Raw genomic sequence first — 22,369 nt, forward strand, 5'->3', positions numbered from 1 at the left:
GCCATCTAAGTAAACCAAAAGTGAGCTACCAGTGAGGATGGAAGAGCTAAAGAGAAATCACAAAATCAAACAGTATCAGAATGAAGTGGGTTAATACAAAGCAAATGAAAGTTTCAGATTGCTGAAGTTATCTCAAACGATTCTGAGGTTCTGTATAACCTTTACTTAGCACTGGAAAAAGCAGTAGCATTCCATGGCTGTTTGCCTCAGCTGTACCTGCTGCAGCAGTAGGTCAATGACAGGGGGGAGAGCTGTAACCCCCCTTCTGCAAGACCCAGAAGGACCACTCTGCATGCAGTCACAGTGTGACACAAAATGGACCTTTATTAAACATGGACACCGGCTTATAAAGGGAGAGCAGGGACCTTTCTGGAAGGAATAGACCTTTTGACCACAATGTCATTTAAAATGAGGTTGTTTAGTTATCTGAGGCAATATTTTATAGGTGACATTCTCAAAGTCCTTCAATCTGATCTGCAAGTTCTTCTCAGCGCATACTCACGTACTCAGTAATTGCCAGCTAGTGATGAGCATTAAAGAACTGGTGTAAGACTAGTGAGCGTGAGGGTCGACTGATTTTTTTGCAGCTTTCTATGTGTTACAGGTTTGGTTCAGTTTAAAATGATGTGGTGGAGTAACAGGGAAGAAAGCTAAACATAATGTCACTGAGGAAAGGGAGAATTTGTACCTTCCTCAAGCACTTCAGCACATTCAGTATGAAAGAGCACTGTGAAGTGCTTTGAGGTGGTGGCGTTGGAGGTCAAATCCAGTAGCCCACAAAGATTGCTATTGACAGCAGCTAAACCAAACAAACAGAAAAATTAAATTCCTCATTACGGAAAATCACCAGTCATATATTCTTTCAGTTATAAATACAGGGAGCAATTTTATATATGTATTTTCCATTTCTATATTTTATACTCTCTCTATATTTTAGCTTTTATGTTTTTTATTGTGGTACTCAGCAGTAAAACTTTGAATGGTAATTTTGACATACAACATTTAAGGAATATGTTGGATCATTCAACTTCTAAAGAAGAGGGTTTTTTCACTCCCTGACCATGGTTTTGATTTCACTTTTTTCTGCATTTGTGATCTGCTTTGCATTTACTATTTTCCAGCAGTTGTAGGTATTTATGATGTCTACATTTAAGGTAACTGCTAAGTGCTGCTCTATTAGGACTTCTGTCACCTCCATTTCCCTTATGGGCTGTTCAGTAACAATCATAAGTCAGGAAAGTATATTAAAATGATATTGAAAAAGAGAAATTGGAGGTCTTCTCTTGGAAAAGAAAAGCATAAATGCATATATTTTCTATGCAGTAGATAGCTCCCTTGTGTGTGTTCAGGGTGTCAATAACCCAACCAAAAAGAAAAAGAATTCTGGTACTGAATAAAAGTAAGATGGGATCAAAGCAGACAGAACAGAGCTCCATTTTCTCATTTGCAAAATGTGAGCATTTCATATTGTGGCATTATGTAGTACATTAATTGGAAAGAGAATGTTGAATTACAATAGAAGTGCTGTAAAAGTAGAGGGCACATATGACATCTACAGAAGCATCAAATAATTTTTTCTGAGGGTAGGCTGGCTGTTATAAAGGATGCAAAGTGGATTTATAATGAAGGGGGGACATGAAATACAAGAATCACAATCTTTTTATGAAAACAGATGCCTGGACTTGTATTCTAGTGTGTCTTTTTTTGTTAAAGTCCTAACACTGATCTGAATTTTGGCTGAATGATCACCTTTGGTGGGGATTAGCACCTTCTGTTTTACTTGTAACACACTGCAGAGCTTGGCAGTGTACACTGGAAGTGTTGAAATGAGACTGGTTAGTGATTGTTACAGATGTTAATATTGTCAGGATTGATGCAAAGGAGAGAAACAGAACAACACCATTATGAATGAGAGCACACTGTATCAGTGCTGTGTCTGAGTGCTTTGATAGAGCACTCTCTTAAAATGTCATTTATGTTCGGATGTTTATGGTCGTAGATACAATTGTTCTGTACTGCTATTGCACTTTGTAATAGATGTAGATTGGATAATATGAAGAATTACCCAATAAAATATTCGGTTTGCATCTGAGTAGAACAATTTTCATATGATTATTTGGCTTCTGCAAAAACTTTAGAGGCCTGAGGAAGACAGAAAATTAGTCGACTTTGCTCAAAACGTGAGACAGGAACAGTCAGGAAATGAAAAGGGACTGGGAAACTGGTGTCTTGGGAGGCTTGTGTGCTTGTGAATAATATAAGTTTACTGACATATGCTTGTGGGGTCTCCAGTGAGTTGCCTGCTGTTTTGCATTTTACAAACCAGTGAAGGCGTTTTCATTACTAGAACACTCATTAGCATTCCCCCAGCAGGTAAATAAGTCACAGTTTCGTTATTGTGTATTTCTGTTATATCCATAGGCAATGTATATATATGCAGAGGAAAAAAAGAAATACTAGATAATCTTAGGCATTAGACATATGTCCCAATAAATGTTTTAAAAACTCAAACCAACAAACAACCAAAAGTGGAGCACTTACAATCTTTTGTCTTTCTGATTTTATTTCTCACAGACAGTGATCAAAACAACTTCTGCAGATGTGGTGAGACCTTGTGCCAGTGAGTGGGGGAGGCCCTGGGGTCTGGTCTGCCCATGCCTGGGGGAGTTAGGACATGGCCCAGTGGATGCTGCCTCTGACAGGCACCATTGAATAGTCTCCCAGTTACACAGGGCAGCCCTGCCTCACCAGGATGGGGCATTAACGGCGATTGAAGGAGCAGCAGTGTAGGCTGGGCTTCCCTGCACCTCCATCCCTCCAATATCAGGTGTGGATGTCTGGTGGTGTCATGCCTGGGGGAGGGAGCAGCAGGAAAACCCCTCTTACCTCACCTCAGGAGCAGTGGGGCAGTGGGAAAGCTCCATGGCTGCCACAGCCCACTGGCCTGGGGCTCTCCCACTCTCTTGGGCTGTCCAGTGCTACATGGCTGGCTTTTAAAGGGAGAGTTATTATTCTATGTCTGAAAAGTACAACTTAGCTCTCAGACCTGGGACAAGCGCAGTAGGGAGTTAGTTCTCCTCCCAGTGACAGAGGGTGCCAGCCTTCCTGGGGTGAGCAGTGGTTGCAAGGTGGTGGTAAGTGCGGTAGGTCCTCCATTCTGTCTGAATCCTGAACTCATGAGGATTTTCTAGCAGTAAAGCCTGGCTGTGGTCTTATCAGAGAGAAAAAAACATAGTGTAGGAGAATGTGGGAGAATGGGAGCACACAAAACAAGTGGGTGCAGGATGAAGATCAGCTCTGAAGGTTGTATTTGTTTGATGAGTATGTTCCCCATATGACTGGAGATTATAATTTGGAGCAGAAAGCCTCAGGAAAGCCTCCTCCACAGTGGTGCTGGTGGGAACTGTGCGTGTGCTGCAGAGTCTCAGCAGAGCAACAAATGTGTCAGAGTGCTGGGGATTGCTCAGACTCTTGATGTACCTGGAGCAGAGTATTCATGGTCAGGACTAAACAGGGCAGTAAACAATCTTCCGTGGTTATCAAATCCAAATGTCTCTGTGGCACTTAATTGCTTTTGCAGGCCATTTTATGCCTTTTCAGCCCCTGTGCCCTGACTGTTGTCATTTAAAATCAGCAATCTGAAGCACAAGAGGCAGAGTGTGTATTTTATACATGGGTGATTTCACAGTTTCTGGGCAGTGGAGGACAGGCCCTCCAGGGCTCTCTCATGTTGTGTTTTTCACTGTGGATGTTTTGAATGGTTTATGATTGAGGCCATACAAGTGCTTTATCCACAAATGAAATAGGTGCTGGAAGCCCAAGGGCACCAAAAGAGATGAAAAATGCATTAATATAGAAAGACAACTCTGTAATGCAGTAAAATAAGTATCATTATTAACTATTGTAAATATAAGGCTGTTTGCTGGCATGACAGACTCTCCAGAATAAAAATAGCAGAAGTGGCCTGAGTTTGTTTCTGAAGGAAAACTGCTCAAAGTCCATAAGTAAATCAAAGTCATTGAGGGTAAAAGAAAGAGATAATACAGTGTTAGCTTGTGTACAGCTATGCTACAGTCTTTCAGAAGCAGAGGTACATGCTGATGTACCAAGGAAATTATATCAAAGGAGGGAATATGGCAAATTGTGTTCATTGAGTAAGGAGCAGTTCAGTTGGAAAATCAAGGAAATCAAACCAAATACATCATCTTATTGCAAAAGAATGAACATAAGTACAGAATGAATTAAAAATAAGAAGCCAAAAATAAGAAGCCAAAACTTAGGCCAAGATCTCTTTGGGCAAATTGAGCCACTCTTACGTACTGGCACATGGATTACATTTACACTCATTTATATCAATGTACATGAAGTCTTGTTTCAAGATGCAGTGGCTTCGAGGACCAATCCTGCTCACTGCCTCTGTAGCCCACTCATGGCAGCATGTCACTACCTGAAGGTCCCACTGCACCCCACAGCTGCCCTGCTGTCCCCTGAGGCAATGCCAGGAATGGTGTCCCGGGCATGGGAGCTGCTGGGATACTACAGCAATTTTATGGTGAACTTTAAGAGAGGAAAGGTGCTTGAAAAGAAATACATTGAATGTTTCCTGTGTGGTTTGCACATAGACATGAAGAAGCTCCAAGCTAGCCAGGCAGGAGTCAGCTCCAGCCTGAGAGCTGTGTAGTCATGATTACTGCAATCCCCAGGACTCACATGAGCAAAGACCACAGGCCAAGTTTATTAACTAACATAGTCCTTGGGCTACTTGCGTGCTGTGCCTTGGAAAGATGATATAGACATTGACAAAAAAGGATCTAAGAAAAGATTTGCATAGATAAAATGAGATGTGTTTATTTAAAACAGCCCCACAAATCATCTGCCAGAGGAGCTGTTTTGGAGGAAGAGCACATACTAATTACTGGAGGCTGAAGGGAGAGGTGGATGCCAAAGAAGTGCTTTCAGGCTCTGCATTCCAGCTCTGAGGAGGGGGAAGGTGGGTTTTCAGATGTGCTACATTCTGCAGATTTTTCTAGCAGTTAGCTGCAATGGTGTCTGCCTTCCCTCTGCCACTCCCATTCAGTGTGCAGGGCACAGTGAGCCTTGTTCTGTGGTGCTTTAATTTTCCTCATTCACTGTATGGAGGACATCATTTGGGGGACATCAACTTGCCAGCCTGGGTTGCTTGTTTTGTAGATTGGCTGTTCTCAAGTTGGTCTCTCTGAGGGGGCTGTCAGAGGATGTCCATGATTTGTTTAGATCTTTGGTTAGTGGCTCTGCATAGCAGGTAGCTCTTGTGTGTTTACTCTGGGGTGCTGTAGTTATGGCCCTACCCAAGGAAGTTACCCTGAGAGACTTGTGGGATGGGGAGAGTGCACTGGTTTTCACTGACAAGCTTGCACATTATTCTCTGAGCTCTGGAGGATGTACGCCACATCTGTCTTCTCCTTGCTACTTTTCAGTGCTGTCACGGTCTTTCCATATTGCTTCTGTTTTCACCAAAAGCCCAGATTGACTAAAGTTCTCATTGACTGCGAAAAATTCTTTGGTCTCCTCACACTGTCTGGCAAGGAATGTGTGGCAAGGGGTATGCCGTGTTGAGAGCTGGGATCCTGACATCCTGGGATCCTGACATCCTGGTATCCTCGCATTCTTGGGGCCTACAGTGTAAAGGTGGCAGAGATACCAGGTAGTGTAGCTCTTCTGCTCTGCTGTTGGCAACTGTGGGCTGCCTCACTCTGCCCAGGCACTAGGGATATGGCAGTAGTATGGCTGGAAGTGGTGGGACTCATACCTGTGTGCTGATTGAGAGCCTGAGCACAGCCCCTCTGAACTGCTGATGCTCAGCAGTATGACCCAGATGAAAGCAGAGTCCCACAGCATGGATGCAATTGGCTTGAGTAATCCAACTTGCCAACTCCAAGCCAAAGTTTGAAAGGTTAGTGTATCTCGAGGTGAACAGGGTGGGTAAATCCACGGCACCATGGAGCTGCTCATGGGCATACTGCTAGACACACGAGTAAGCAGCTGCAAGAGTAAAGCAGTGAATGAGTTTCTTTTGGGGATGGTCTGAATAATGGTGGTTGTTTCAATATTGATATCTGCACTCACTAATCTTTTTAATGGTAAAACTGAGTGCAATTTGCTTGTGTTCTGGAGTGATTTTATATAAATCACCTCCTTTCAGAAATAGTTGTTTAGAATTAAATGAAATATTACATTGCTGGGGTTCACAGACTTTTGCTAACTTATATGAACACAATAGTTAGTTGGCATTTAATTTTCTATGTAACTTATCCAAAGTTGCAATGTTTTATAAGGATAATTGCTAAGTTGTCACGTAGGTGATTTCCCTAAATGGCTTCATAGGATTTAAAAGGACAAAAGAAATTACACATAAATAATAGGTTATTAGAAATAAATGGCTATGCAATTATTCATAGCAGCAGAAATGGACAATTCAGCTTACAATGGAATTCTTCAGAATACTATAGCAACAGTATTTACATGAAATAACATCTGAAATTTGCAGTTGGCTTTGTTTCCCATTTAGAATGCCTTGTGTAATTACTATGCCAGTCCCCTTTTGAAGAAATCCATTATAATTTTAATTATGTTAATTCTGATGCTGTGAATAATTGGCCATATATTCAGTAAAATTGATTTTGGTTTTTTACCCCTTAAATATGAGTAAACCATCTTATGAGGATATGTGCTTGATGTCTTTGGAGCCATCTTCTTCAAGTTTTTGCATAAGAGCATCATACAATTAATGCTGTAATTAGGAGTTAATTTGAGGTTGGGGAGAAAGTTTAGACCTATGTTTAGGTTAAGAGAGCATAGCTGGATGTTGGGGATTCTTACAGCAAAACAAAACCCTTATTTTTATCTTCTGTGGACTATAAATGTTATCAGAAATTATGTGCCACATTCTGTTCTCAGATAAATGCTCTCCTTATAATCAGATGCTGTCATGGCATCGGTCTATTGGGGATGAGTTTGATCCTTTAAGTGCGCTCCCACGTATACTGGAAAATACTCCAAGTCCCTTTCTATTGAGGGGAACAGAAGGGAATTCATACTGTGCTCTTTTTTTTGTGCCATGGGAACACAGTTGGGTTGCTGAGGTGCTGGCATTGGTTTAGTCAGTAAGTATTTGTTTTGTTCTATCTGTTTGATTACCAGGTTTGGTCAAATATATGAAAAGACCTATCAAAATGCCCTTCGGCAAAACATGGCATGATCCTGTCCTGCAAATGTCAGATTACTATTTGTATTGCGACAACCCATTTCTCTGTGCAGATTAAAAAGAAAAAACCCAATGTATTTTTGCACCATTACAGGAGAGAGATGTCAAATTACAGGGAAAATCCTGAGAGACAGTGAAGTCTCTTCAGTTGTATGTAATTTCATCACTTCTCCTCTCAAGGCAATTGGTCTGAGAATGAAGCCATCAGCATCTAGGTACTGTCAGTGGTTATAGGATATAAGGAACATACTGGAGTTCACGTTTCCTTCTTTACACTGTGTGCTCGTTTAAAGATAAAACGGCAGGAGAAATGAACCCAACTCAAAAGAGATTATAAGTCAGAGTTACAATGCAATAAAAAATAATACAATAATACAATTATATGGACAGACAGTTAGTTTTAACCCACAAAACCCAGATGTATAACCCAGCACCCTGGGACACGAACAGAACGGTGTTCGTTGGCCCCTGTGCTGAGCCCCACGTGGTCCACCTGAGTCCAAAGTAAAAGGGGAAGAAAACCTGCTGGTGAGTGCTGGTCACAGTCCAGTCGAGAGTGGTGGTTGCAGTCCCGTCGAGGTTCTGATCTTCTAGATCTGACGAGTGGTACCAGAAGTCCCAAGACCCCAAGATTATATACACTCAGGTTCGAGTGGGAATGCCCAGTACCTCTCCCAGGGCGGGGAGTTCCACAATGGGTGATTGTGAGTCGTGAGATATTTTTGGAATCCTCGGTGGCCCGTTAGCAGACGTGACCCCTCAGGCTGGGTGTGGAGGTGCTAATGACTCCCCGGAGGGGAGTTATCGCACCTGAGTCATTAGTGTGAGGATAGGAACATCTTCCTATCTCACAGGCTTTTTAACACCCAGTTTATAGCCTGAGGGGTCAGGTGTGCTCTGGGCAGCTGCTGCAAATGGTCTATTGTTAACAGTTCCTAGGAAATGACAGAGGGTGTAGAATACACAGTTTGGATTACATCCACACAGTGATGAACTGGTCCTGGCTGCTCTAACTAGGATACACTGCTTTTCCTAAAATATCAGCTCGAGTTCCTTCAGGTAAATACCCAAGGGATTTCAATGTCTCGGTACCCTGGGGCCAGACACTGATTCCTCCCACTCTCTGCTCCTTCCCACTCAGCAAAACAAAAAAGCAGGAGGGACTGGCCCTCTCTGTTTGACTGAAGCAATAATGCCAGTGTTCCCTTCTTGTGTTTATGGGACAACCTTATGGTGAGATCATGCTCCTAACTTTAATTCTTTCTGCACTCAGAGGGATCAAACCCAAGACATAACGGAAGAACCGAGTTGTAGACTCCTGGGTTTATAAGGAGATTTCAACCACTCTCCTGTTGAAGCTGTTGCACAATCAAAATTAAGACTGAGGGACTGTGGCATTAACTGGACAAACATACATGCTATTGGGAGATAGGAGGTGAGGTGCTAAACTTGGGGAAGAGGAAGGAAGGAAATTACTGGTCTCTTGCATTCTGCAATAGTACATTAATTGATGAACTCTGCATTGTGCTATATTTCTTGAATGTAAATGGCTGCTGCTTCTGTGTCTGGAGTGGACAGCAATCCTATGGGTGCGTGTCAGGCAGGCACATGAGGTCAGAGGTCCTCAGGAAGGCTTGGAAATGTTCATCTGCTGAATCTGGCATGGGAGAATGAAAACATTATGGACATATGGGCATGAAAACAATATGATTCTCAGGTCAGATGGAAATTTCAGCTCTCAGAGTAACATTCATCTGGGCAGACTCCTCTGCCTGTCTGTCCTACACTCACTGGATGTGAGAGCACTACCCTGTCTTCATAATTTCCATGTGTCTCAGGACAAGGAACAGGAACTGCTGGGAAATAAATGGCAAAGAAAGGAGGCTGGAGCAATTTAAAATAAAGTAATTTTTGACAGAAGAATAGTGGAAAAAGGTAGCTGAAGATTGCTAAAAATTTTGTTACAACCCACTCTTCTGCTTGTACTTCTTTGTCCAACTGTCCTGTAGTTTTCAGTCTTTGGTGTGACTTGCCTATGCTGTATCCTAATCCTTGTCTGAAGACACCCATTCTGACAAGATGGCTTTTATGACTGCCTTGTCCCACCTGCTCTGTGCCGGTGTGGACACACCTAAAGCAGCACAGAAAATATAGGAGAAGAAGTGGTTTATTTGGTTTTAATGGCACTTTGCCACAGGTGCCTAGAAGGAGAATGGGTTAATCTCTAGTTTGCAGTGTCATTTCTAGCCTGCACTGCCTCTGGAGCTCTTCTGGAGAGAAGAGATTAAAGAGCTCCAAGATGTGCTAGCATTACATGGAAATCTTGGTGTACAACAGCCCTGGGAACATCAGTCAGTTCTCAGCTTCTGAAGTATCATTTTTTTCCCCACTGTTTTTTTTTGGGGAATCTGTTCAACAGCACAAGCCCTGCTTACCTCTCATCCTCTAGGAGAAGGCCTGCTAAAGAAGTGAGCCCAATGCTGCAACCTGCAGGTGCCCAAGGTTTGTTAATCACCTAAAGCCAGTTACTTCAGGAGGGATAACTGAAGGGAGTAGCAAGATGGAGAAGAGGAAAAGGAGGCAGCAGGTAGGAGAACCAAATGTGGAGTATCACTGAGTTAAAAATGTAGTAAAAAAAGGTCAAGGTTATCAGCATTTTATAACCAGTTTGTTCATGCTACAGAAGAGTTCCTCTCACCCTAAGCTGTGTGTTGTTCGAGGCTGCATGTGTATTCAAGGCACACATGTACTAGTGTAGTTACTATTACTTTTACACAAAAGTACATTAAAAACAATTTGTACAGGATTATTACTCTTGTAAACTTCTCATTATCAGTTGTATTAATCCCCAAACAAAGCTGAAACTGCTGTAGTTACTGTTTGTTGACCAGCTAAATAATAGTATCTTCAACACTGTTTACTGATTTTTTTTTCCGTTGTTTAACTGCTAATAAATTTGATAACATTTTACTTGTAGGGGGATTTTAGGCTAATGTTGAAAGATTGATGCTAAGAATTAGCCAATTATATTAGACAATTTTCCAAATTCTAATTCCACTTGCATAGAAGGATGCACTCTGAACCTAGTTTTCCCACAGCGTTCATTTTGAATCAAAAGTAGCTGATTTTTGTCTTTTCCTGATAAATGCTTCTATTGATTTTTCTACTAGTTAAGCCCCTGCTTTAAGAAAAAGCACTTGTTTAAATCGATCCCTATTTAGAAAAACATGCGAGAACAGGCTTAGATTAGGGTCCTCTGTAGGCCTCGTGAGGGTTCTCCCTACATAGTAAAGAGTGTTTGTATTATGAGGCTGGTTGGGTTAAGTCCATTAGTCATGGTCTCCCTCATCCTTCATCCACCACTCTTCTCAATCTCAAATAATGATAAAATATTCCTTTCACATAAATGGATGTTCTAAGGTGCCTGAACTCCAAAGTCCTCAAAGAGATTGTTGCACAGACTGGTGTCTTTAAAGCTGAAACTACACTTTCTCCTTCTCATCCTTGCTCTGGGCTCCTTTGTCCCTAATGGCTGCAGCTTTTCTTTTGGGTTCATGATGGGAGTGGTTGCTGCTGCTTCTGGTCCAGTGATGGCTGTCACAGGAGGATGAAGGCCATGGATTTGTTGCAGAGGAATGCCTCTTGTTCCTTGCAATATCACATTAAAATAGTGTATGTCCTGCACACAAGACATTGTTAAGTTACAAAACTAAGTAATACCGTTAGTTTTCAAAAGCATAATCTGTCTGTAATTTAACGGTATCTGAAATATAATTTTCTGGGTCCCTAATTAGGGAGACTCCAAATGTTGAATGCCTTAAAACAAGGATATATTTATATCTGGGTTTGGTCTGTTTTAGATAATATGACCAGCTGAGAAATGCAGATCCAGAATTTTGACCATGCTCACTCTAATAAAGCGTGTTTTCAGTTAGGATTCAGATTCAGGCACCAGTTGGTCAAGAGCCGCTCTGCCAGTGTAGGGTACTGCTAGGCTGAGAACTTCTCTTACCTGATAAACAGGGAGATGTTTAGTAAAATAACATGTATTTTAGTGTAACCATCTTTTGTCGCAGAATGTTAATGAGGATTAATGGAAGGGGAAAGAACCCAGTTCCACAGGCTGAGGCACATCCATCTGCAACAGTGGAGTGCTTGGATAGCAGCCATTGGCTCTGTTCTCAGACCTCTAGGTGAAACTACAATATAACTAAAAAGGAGCAAAGAGTTCATTCTCTCCTTCTTCAACTGGATTATTCTACAATATTTTCCTCCAGTCTGTTGTACAAAATTCCAAGATCCATCTTCTATGAAGTGTTCCATACTTATGTACATGCCACAGTGGAAAGTAAAAACGTATACCCTACATTCGGTCATCCCTGCATTAGCTGCTTATCAAATAAGTTTGATTTATATTGATCTTTTTACTGAAGGCCCTGCATAGCAAAGACACAAAGTATAGTATATTGCAGCTGAAATTTAGGACCGAACCATCACCTAACTGCACATCTAATCAAGAAATTGCTTGAGATCTTTTACTGGTATTTTTTTCTTTCTGTTGCTTGAGATTTAATACTGTAGGAGACAATGTTTATGGTGACAGTACCTTCTATTTCTGTTGTTTACCTTCAGATGATATCTTTTGCTGTCCTTCAGAAATACAGGAATTTCCCCTATGTGGTTACACCCAGGATCAGGTTACTCTAGGTTTTGGGGAATTTACAAGGCCCGTGGAGAGCGTTTGTCCTGATTAAAGTTTCAGTCTAACCTTTAACAGTTTGCTGAGCTGAAGATCAGATATATGGTACTTAAACAATTCAGATATAGTTATATTTGTTTCTATAGTTAATAGAATTCTAATTTTCCTTCCTTATGTCAAATATAGGTGGTTCTTCTGTTCAGATTGCTTGTGCAATTGCTTTGTAAGTTTGTAAAAGTATTTGCTGCTCCTGTGTCTTAAATGTCAGCTATTTCTTGGGCCTCAAATACAGTTTTGACATAACCTTCATGTGTACTGCCAAAGGTGTTTTGTCACATGCATGGAGTTATGTACATTTTCTTTGAACAAGATAAAGATCCTAAGAACTGTTCATTTTCTGGAGCAATGTAAAAGGCTTGCTGACCTTTTGAAATTAAGTGTAACTGAACTCCAGTATTTATTGATCTGCACAAAAAACTTCCTTGAATTGCTTTGGGATGTACTCCTACCTTCTGGCATCATGTGAAGTATTGAGCATCAGAAAGTATTTTGGTTATGCATTTAAGAATGGGAATGTGTGAATATATATTTATATGGATTCTATGGGTTATAATGACAGAGTGCTAATGCCAGGCTGCAAACTTCATTTTAATTGCAGAGTCAGTCCTTACCTTCCTCCCCTCTGTTTATCTCTAGTGTGGACTGTAATTTGAAGATGCTGCAGTGGAAGGTTGTTAAATTCAGGGTTGTTTCCTTGTATGTACTACGCTGAGCAAGATAGAAGTAGGTGGTGTATCTTCTACATCAGAGCATTGCATGATTGAGCCCTCAATGAGTAGCACCTCTGTATTCAATGAGTAGTACAGTGAAAAGGTGTAGGAAGTTGAATTTGGACTGTTTTGCTTCTTAAACACTATGAGATATTCAAGGATTAGGGATTCATTTTGAAGTCCAATACTTCTAGACAGTTTGCAATGACCTCTAAAAGTGAAATTAGGTTTTTAGTTTTTTAAAAGGCACCCTGACATGAAGAGCAACAGACCACCAGTGAGTCCATGTTAAGTTACGGGCCTCATGACATAGCCGAGCTATGTTTCTGATCCAAGTAGTTTGCAATACTTTTTCCTGTATGTTTTCTTGAACATATCTTGAGGACATGTTCACTTTCTGGCAGCCTCCTCTGGAAAAGCCACCTTATTGCATTCTGCCAGAGGTCATAAAACCAGTGACAGCCCTTCTCAGCTGTGCTGCTGTTGTATGGACACTCCTTACAGCTCTGCCAAGTGGCTTCTCCAAACAAGAGTGGATCACTGCTTATGAGCCCACAGCAGAGGAAATAGGCGATGTGTTTCATGCTAATACAAAATATTCTTGGGTAGCACTGAAGAGCTGCACACCCAGGCAGCCTCTGGGCATTTCTCTGTATGGAGACATTCACTGTTGTGCTGTGTTTGCAGTATTCCTTGAAGGCTTTGTGAGGTATGAAAGAACAGAGTATGTAATACATTAGCAGTTTTAAGTTATGCCTAGTCAATTCTTGAAGTTTTCTTTGTGTCATTGCAGTTTTATTGTGACTTTGAAGTTGCCTGTCATGGAATGAGATCACTATCTTAAATGTTTATGGAAACCTTTAAATGGGTCTGGTCTTCAATAGTAACATTGTAGGGTGCCCACACCACAAAAACAGTACATACCTTCTCTCCTTTCCCTGTATCTAATTTTTTTTAAAGATTTTATTTAGAAACTTCAAGTAACAGTAGTATTGGAAACACTTTCAGTTGAAATTGCACCAGGTTTTTGGTCATAATATCCAGCCTTGGAACTCCAGAAGGTGGGAGTGGAGCTGGGGTGGATCTTGGCAGCTAGAGGTGCAGTTCCATAGCCCCATACCACATAATCTCAGACTTGCATAGAGATCCTAATCAACTTATTTTGTAAATAAAAATCATATAGCTGTGTTGGAGACATCTTAGAATAAAATATTTCAGTTGGAAGGTACCTACAATGATCATCTAGTCCAAATGCCTAAGCAATTCAGGGCTGACCAAGTTAAAGCATGCTGTTAAGGGTGTTGCCCAAATGCCTCTTAAACCCTGACAGGCTTGGGACATCAACCACCTCTCTAGGAAGCCTATACCAGTGTTTGACCATCCTCTCAGTCTGGGTGCATTCCTCCCATTGTGGGGTTCCATTTCCGAAGGCTTGAGGTGGATGGGGAAGGGGTTACTCCAGCTCCAGGGATTTCTTCAGGGTCCTGGATGCATGGAGGGGTTAGGTGCTCACCCCTACCCCCACCCACGTGTTCCCATGGCAGCCGGAGAGACAGCACCCAGCACATGGAGAGGAGGCGAGAGAGAGAGTTTATTGTGGTTAGGGATTTATAAAGCTCTTGGGAGGGTCAAAAGGGACCATGTAAGGTAAGGGGTCTTACAAAACACCAATCAGGCAGGGAACAGCCAAATAAGGAAGGGGTTAACAAGAGACCAATGAGAAGACTTCTTGATATCTTCTCAGGACATTCCTGAGACAGAGATAAGAACTGGCCATGGGGGATTTTGGGAAGAAGAAACATGAGTTAGCAGAGACCACAAAAAAGCCATTTTAAAACATGCTTAAACCACAGTTTTCCCATATAATGCAGGTTTACTGCTACATCTCAGTAAAGAAATGCTTCCTAATGTCCAGTCTAAACCTTCCCTGGTACAGCTTTGAACCATTCCTACACATCTTATCACCAGGGGGAAGAGCTCAGCATCTCCCTTTCCCTTTCCCCTCCTCAGGAAGCTGTAGAGAGCAATGAAGTCATCCTTCCTCAGCCTCCTTTCCTCCAAAATAGCCAAGCCCAAAGCCTTCATCTGCTCTTCGTATAACACTCCTTTCAGCCCTTTCACTGGCTTTGTTGCTGTCCTCTGGATGCATTCAGATACCTTCACAACCTTCTTAAATTGTGAGGCCCAGAACTGCTCAAGTATTCAAGGTGAGGCTGCACCAACTCTGAACTAATTGGAACAATCACCTCTTTGATCGGATAGTTTGATGCACTCCAGGATGCAGTTTGCCCTCTTGGCTGCCAGGGAACACACTGTTGACTCATATTGAGCTGCTGCCAACCAGCACCCCTTTCTTCAGGGCTGCTCGCCAGCCACTCCTCTCCAAATAATACTTGTGCTCAGTGTTACTCCATCCTGGACACAAAAATCTGGCATTTTGACTTGTTTAGTTTCATCCCATTTATCACTGCTCCATGCTTCAGTCTATCTGGATCCTTCCGTAAGACAACTTGTCCCTCAACAAAGACAACAGCACCTCCCAGTTTGGTATCATCAGGAACTGTGTTAATGGTTCATTCAACTCCTGCATCCAGATTGTTGGCAAATATATTGAGCAGGACTGACTCTCAAATTGAACCAGTGGTCAGCCAGGTGTAGCCCCATTCAGTGCAGCCCTCTGAGCTCTGCCCTTCAACCAGTTCATCGCCCAGCACACCATGAACTCTCTCATCCTACAGCTGGACAACTTCTCCAGAAAGATGCTGTGAGGGGCAGTGTCAAAAGCCTCACTGAGATCCAGAAAAAGGACACCCACCACCTCTTCGTCTTCCACTGGGCAGGTGACCTTATCATAGAAGGGTGTCAAATGAGTTAAACAGCACTTTTCTTTGTGAACCCATGTTGACTGTGCCTGATGACTGCATTATTTTTCAAATGCCTATCAATAGTACCTAGTAGAATCTTCTCCACATTTTTTTCAGGTACTGAGGTTAGATTGGCAGGTCTGTACTTCGCTGGCTCTTCCCTCACACCCTTTTTGTAGACTGGAATAACACTGACCAGCTTCCAGTCAGCAGAAACCTCCCGAGACCTTTGGTAGCTAACTGAGAGAGGTCCTGCCATAATTTCCACTTGCTCCTCAGTACTTTGAGATGAATTCCATCAGGCCCCATGGACTTGTGATCATTCAATTGATCCCTTACAATTTCAGTGTCCACAAATGGAAAGTCATCGTTCCCACACTTATGGTCCCCCAGTTTAGGGGACTGGGCAGCCCAAAGTTTATCTTAACTTTCCAAATGTGTTTACCTGGAATTGTGGTGGAATATTCTAACCAGATTCTTGCTAGAAAGTAAAATGTTTGTGAATAGATATATTTTTTAAAGTATTTAGAGAACCCCTTCTGTGTGGAATCTTTTGCACATGAAAATTAGGATCGTACAAAGACATGTGGTGTTATAGAACAATCCCCCACCATCTGCTTTATAGAATTGAATTACAGAATCTTAACTTGTAATCTGGAGAGAAAAAAAAATCATTAGATACAACTAGACCAGTCTTCTACTCTTATCTTATGAAAAGTTTAAAAATTCATTGTTGTCAGATAAATAGGTTCATTCCTGTGAGTAATAAGCTAGAAAGCTATACTTCATCTGCACTAATCTCAGTGGCTAATACCGAAGATGATGGATAGTAATGAAAATATCTGCTTTGAGTTGTTTTTAAAATTGAACCAGATAAACAACCCCTCATCAATTTCCAGTCAATTTTAGAATTGCATCATGGCTACAGGCTTAGACTCGATGTCGAGTGTCATTTAATAAAAACTAGGTAAATTGAGCAAATGTGGTATCACCAGCTAAAATTACTGCATAAAGAAGAGTTAAGGGCTACTGCAGACTTGAAATGACAGATTCGTATCTGTTTTCAATGAGAATTTTTTTTCCTGTTTGTTTGAATTAATAGTAAAATATGAAAGACTATGAAAAATGGCTTTTAACAGTATTTTCTTTCTTGTATATGTCAAAATATAGGGGACCCCTGGTGGCCTAGAGGTTAGCATGCGGGACTCTCACCACTGCGACCCAGGTTCGAATCCCAGTCCCCCGGGCAGATGGAGCTCGTTAGCCCTGTGAGGCCATCCATCTATGAGAAGGTCACTCTAAACAAACCTACGTCCTGAGGACCTCACTGCCATTGTCCAAGCTTGCTTGGCCCCGGCAGATGAACCTTAGGATTAAAGGGTGGGCTCAGTTCAGCGCAGGCTGTGTCTCACCTAAAAAATCCATTGCGCAGGCTGGAAAGGTAAAAGACCTTTCCCCACATCTTCGTTCGTGAAGACTGGCCATTATATTTTTTAATGTCAAAATATGTCTAAAATACTAGGATCCAAGTCTCATTTTAATCAACTCTATTCCTTTGTTTATTGTAAGTCATACTTGCTTTGTCCTTAGCTGCCATGTGATTCTCAAAGTCACCTTTTTAAGTATTTTTTTTGCTTTGATGTTTTGCAATGCCTGCTAGCTGTTGTGCCTAATTTGTCCATGGGGAAGATTTATGTCTGAGTAGAAGCAGGTCTTAGGGAAAACAGTATACACTCAGAACGAACGTTAGAAAAATTAATTTCCTTTTGGAAGGAAAATATTTATTGTATGTAATTATTTTCCCCATGTAATTTTTGGTAGATCTAGCATTAGGCAGAGACAATATTCCTTTTAAACCTTCAATATAATAACCCTAATATGGGCCATTACTTTTCTGAATTCTCTGGCAGACTTTCAGGTTGATGAATGCCTCAAAGTTGTTTTATGTATTTATTTATTTTTAATTACTGACATGCCAGCATTTGTTCCATGATTGAGAAAATCAGTGAATGTTTAACTGACCCATTTGAACAGGTTTTATCCTTTTGGATTTGCATGGATAAACCATAAATCCATTTGCTTGATTTCCACAGGTGTTTTTTTCTTGGACAGTCAAGCAATCCAATGAATAGCACAGAAATACCCTTTGAGATATGAGCGTCTCTGTCCCTTGGGTACTTTTTGATATGCATGTGGTTACCCTCTCTCCACAGATCCATCCGCTCAGGACAGCTATCAGGATAACCTTTTCTTCCACATATCTGTCTGCTCAGGAGAGCTATCAGGATAACCTTTTCTTCCTTGCAAACAGTGAGTTTGATGTCTGTTTAACTCAGGGAGCCCTGCTTTTTCCTGCAGCAGCAGTGTTACTAGAGAGGCTGGGTGAAGTGTAAAACTTTCCAATGCAGTAGGCAGAGCTGGGAGTGAGGGGATGAGGCATGATCACTGGATTCAGTTAATTTTCTCTGGGCTGCAGGCAGATAGTTTCTTGTTCAGGGGCACTTGGCACCTCAGGTCCAGCTTTATTCATCCTTTATGCAAAGCCTCTACATGGGCCTTGAGAAGCTCATATAACTCATGGGGTAAACTAATCTGCAGTTCCTGAGCTGTTTCTGTCAAGCCAGGGCAGCTCTATCTGGTTAAACAGTGTATGCCTGCAGGGTTTCAGGTTTGATTTGAGTCCCTATGGGTCTCTTTTCACTAATTCCAGTGAGCTTTGGATCAGGAATTTAATGCTTTGTGGGATGTTTTCAGTGTGGGAAGCATGCATTCATTCCTAGTGTTTCCATACAGTTTTAAGCTCCTGACTAATTCCGATTTACAGGTTTTGCATTCTAATGATTTATAAATTTGTAAAATGAAAGCAGAATTATTTAGCTTTCCTGGGGAATGCAGTCTTAGGCACACCTGGTCTAATTAGAGGTTTAATTTCTCTCCTGAGTTGAAGTCTAAATCCTTTTAACTCTCTGGAGAGATAGGATAAAAATGGTAGTGAAGAAGTATTGAGCAGAGCCAATTACAGAAAGAAAAGGGTATTGTGGATGGCCATAAAACCTGCAAAGTACTACCACAGATACAGAATGAGATGACTCAGATGTTCTCTATCAATCTATCTCCATAGCAGGCTTGTCAGAGCAAGAGAAGCAGTTTTGCGGCACGCGGTTTTGCAGATGTGGTCGTAGATTAATACCTTTTGCATGTGAATGTTTTTTTCCCTGTTGCTGCAGGGCTGTTCTAGTTTCATTTCCCTCTGAGTAATCCTGCTTCAACTTCTGACTGCTGTTAGCTGTCCAACAAAGTTTAAGAACCTCCCTTTCAGCTCAAGGCTCATTGTACGGAAAGATGGCAGGAACAAGGCCAAGTGCAAGTTGGAATTTATGTGCTTGAGATTGAATTTAGGATAAATTCAGGTCCTTGAATCCTAAATTATGACCTAAAGAGCTTTGTATAGGTACTGTTTAAACCCTGGAGGTTTCTAATTTACAAAGGGACATCTTTGCTTGACTGGAGTTCCCCAAGTGTCTTCTCTCTATATGTAGTAGGGATTATCCTTTTCTCGGCAAGTGAAGCAACTGAGGTATTAAATGATGTCTGAGCTCTCTGTAAGGACAGAAGTGAAAGTGTTCTTCTGCCTCTGGCTCATAGGCTGCTTGATTCTGCAAGTGCTCATGGAGTTGGTCTATGGTAGGGGACTCCCTACAAAATACAGTTTCATGTGACTGATTTCTTTTTAATTACACTTAGAGAAGGGATACTGTTGCTGCTTAATGTGGTATGTTAGATTTAAAGTTCTGTCCCAAGAGTGTGTGCTTGTGGTTTAGTGGTTAAGATGTGCAGCTGGGAGGAGGCAGACTTTGATTCCAGTCTTTATTTTCTAGTTGCATTTTAGTCAGTGCTGAATCCAAAATATGGACTTGGTTTGTCTGAAAAATCAACTTGAAAGAAGGAGCCCACTCAGCTATAAGAACAAAAAAGAAAGTAAATAATGATTAAAGTGCAGTTGAAAAACAGTTCTACTGTGTTCTGTGCCCAGAAACAGTAAGCTGTATGAAACAATGTAGTCAATCTCTGTTGTATATTTGGATTAGGCCCTCAGCCAAGAGCACTTACTAGTTTTCTGAATCTTTCTTTTACAGCATCAAAATTGAGATAAAAATGCTAGCATCGGAACAGGATTCAAACAGAGGAGCAGAAAAAAGTGTGAAGGGTGGATAACTCATTAAGTCTGTTCTACATGAACTTCTTTCCCCATGTCAGGGAGGTGGACAATATAGTTTCATCAGCTCATGAACCATGTTTGCATAAAATTTTTCATGAAAAATTTATATTTAAAATTAAGTGAGAAAGAAACATAAATGTCTGCAGCTGTTGCTGTGCTGTCTTCTTCAGAGTATTTGGCTTTTGTGGGCAATGTGCATTTTCTCAGGTGATAATTATGGATATTTTCACTACATCTTTGCTAAAAAAGGTAGACAGATGATGTTGTTTTTTTAGCCACAGATTATTTGGTCTTGGTTTGTATTATTTACTTCTTAAGAATACTTGTGCTCTCACTATAAGTGCTCAAATTATGGAAAGGGAGGATAGCAAATTAAGAGCCTGCATAAAAGGACCTGCATGCACATGCAACTGGCCCTATATATGGATTTTCTGCTGAGTGTTTACAAAAAACTCATTAGTTATTCTTGGCATTTTGGTGTGATGAGCTTCCTCAAAAGGATGAAAAATTAGACCTTGTCTCCTAGAAGACATAGGAAAGTGCTAAATGTTGACAGTAATTGCCTTGTCGAATAGACAAGAATAACAAGACATGAGGTAAACAGCTTTTCATTGTTTTATCCATATCATTGTACTATTGTGCTCACTTGATACCTTTCTGTCTTGAGTAATTTTATTTTGATAACTCGAACTTGCAGCTAATTTGGTTCTTTTGAGAATTGGGTCTTTCTAATTCTAGCATATTTTAAACCATGTCTAAAGGACAAAAGTAAAACCTTATTGCCCAGCTTTCTTTCCTTCAGTTTTGAATTACTTTCTTCATATGTCTTTTTAAATTGTTATTTTTATTGGAAGAAAGTGCTGTGCTGCCAGTAATCCAGGGTTTGGCAGGGGGCAGTACATAAATTGGCAACTCCTTTTGTTTTCTGCCTCTGAAGCTATTTGGACCTGCTGTTTGCCCAGGCACAACAGAGTTTTACATTAGTAGCAAAGTTTTTGAGTGGCCTATTTGGAGTCTCCCAAACTCCAGCCATCTTCTCCACTGACCACCATCTGAGTCAGACATAGGCAGACCCGAGGGTAAAAATCATCATTGTCATCTACCTTTTAAAATATTCTGTGATGCAGATGCACAGCCATTACACACAAATATTGCCTCTCGGGCTGCCTGGTGCTGACACTGCCAGATATTTAAAAGCTCTCCATGTTGAATGGATTCTGGTGTGCTTTCGTCCTTAAAGGCTTTTCCCTAGTTGTATTTCTTCACTTGGTGTTTGTTTTTATTGTTGCCCACTGTTCTACCCTTTTCCCCTTTTTAATGTCTTGGGTGTCTGTGTAATTCCTGTTGTGGAAAAACTGCTCCTTAGCCAAGGTTAATCATAGTAAATGATTATCTGCTGAGTTTTCAAATCTGATTATGGAATAAATGTTTGTTGCAAGTTTTCTGTTTTCCAGAAGTTACCCTCACTATTGATTTACAGGCAATTTCTTCTATTATCCCTCTCTTTATAGATCACCATTAACTTGATAGAGCCTTAAGTAGGGTAAACAAAATCTGTTTTGGTCAATGGCTTAGGAGCTAACATTTGTTCTGTATCTATTCACCCTGAAAAAAAAATCTATATACCTCATATATATGTGTATATATATGCGTATGTATGCAGTATATATATATAGGGACAAACTTTTTTGAGGGAGACAAAGTTTTTGCAGGGCCTATTGCAATAGGATGATGTGTAGTGGTTTTAAACTAAAAGAGGGTTGCTTTGGATTAGATATAAAGAAGAAATTTTTTATAATGAGGAGGGTGGTGAAACACTGGAACACGTTGCCCAGAGAAGTTGTTGATGCCCCATCCATCCTTGGAAACATTCAAGGTCAAGTTAGTCTGGCCTCTGAGCAACTTGATCTAGTTGAAGATGTCCTTGCTCGCTGCAGAGGCGTTGTACTAGATAACCTTTAAAGGTCCTTCCAACCCGAATTATTTTATAGTTCTATTTTTTATACATATATATATATATGTATATATATATATATACTTCATTTGCAAAGCCTAGCCGTGATATATAATATCTCTCCAACACTGTTACAAGTCAGTTTAACTGACTTTTGCTGGCCAGATGGAGCTGCAGACGTGAGGTTCCCTGGTGATTCAGGATAAGGCCAGGAGATTTAAGCACAACCTAGGGACGATCACTAGATGGCAACGTTGCATAGCTGAAAGGGCCGGTCTCAATCTTCCTGTTGCAAGCTTTTTATTTATTTCTTGTAATCAGCAGATGAAATGGTCTTTTTCACTCAGGTTATTTAGCTAGGGTGAAGAGTTCTGTGAGACTGTAGGATGAAGGACCAAGTTATCACTGCAGATTACACAGCCATCTCAGAAAATAAATAACTATTTAGAGAGCTCTTGTTTGTTCTCAGGTTGTCTAAGGACACGCTGTTACTGTTCCTTAGGGTAACGGCTTGAATTTTGGATAAAGGTCCTCAAAACATAAAAGCTCAAACAGAAGGATTGTTACTGCTTTGTTTCTTCACAAAGATGTGCTTTTGAACTTGTAATGATCTCTGACAG

The sequence above is a fragment of the Neopelma chrysocephalum genome, unplaced genomic scaffold, assembly GCF_003984885.1.
Source record: "Neopelma chrysocephalum unplaced genomic scaffold, ASM398488v2 Primary Assembly neopelma1_61, whole genome shotgun sequence".
NCBI classification, from domain to species: Eukaryota; Metazoa; Chordata; class Aves; order Passeriformes; family Pipridae; genus Neopelma; species Neopelma chrysocephalum.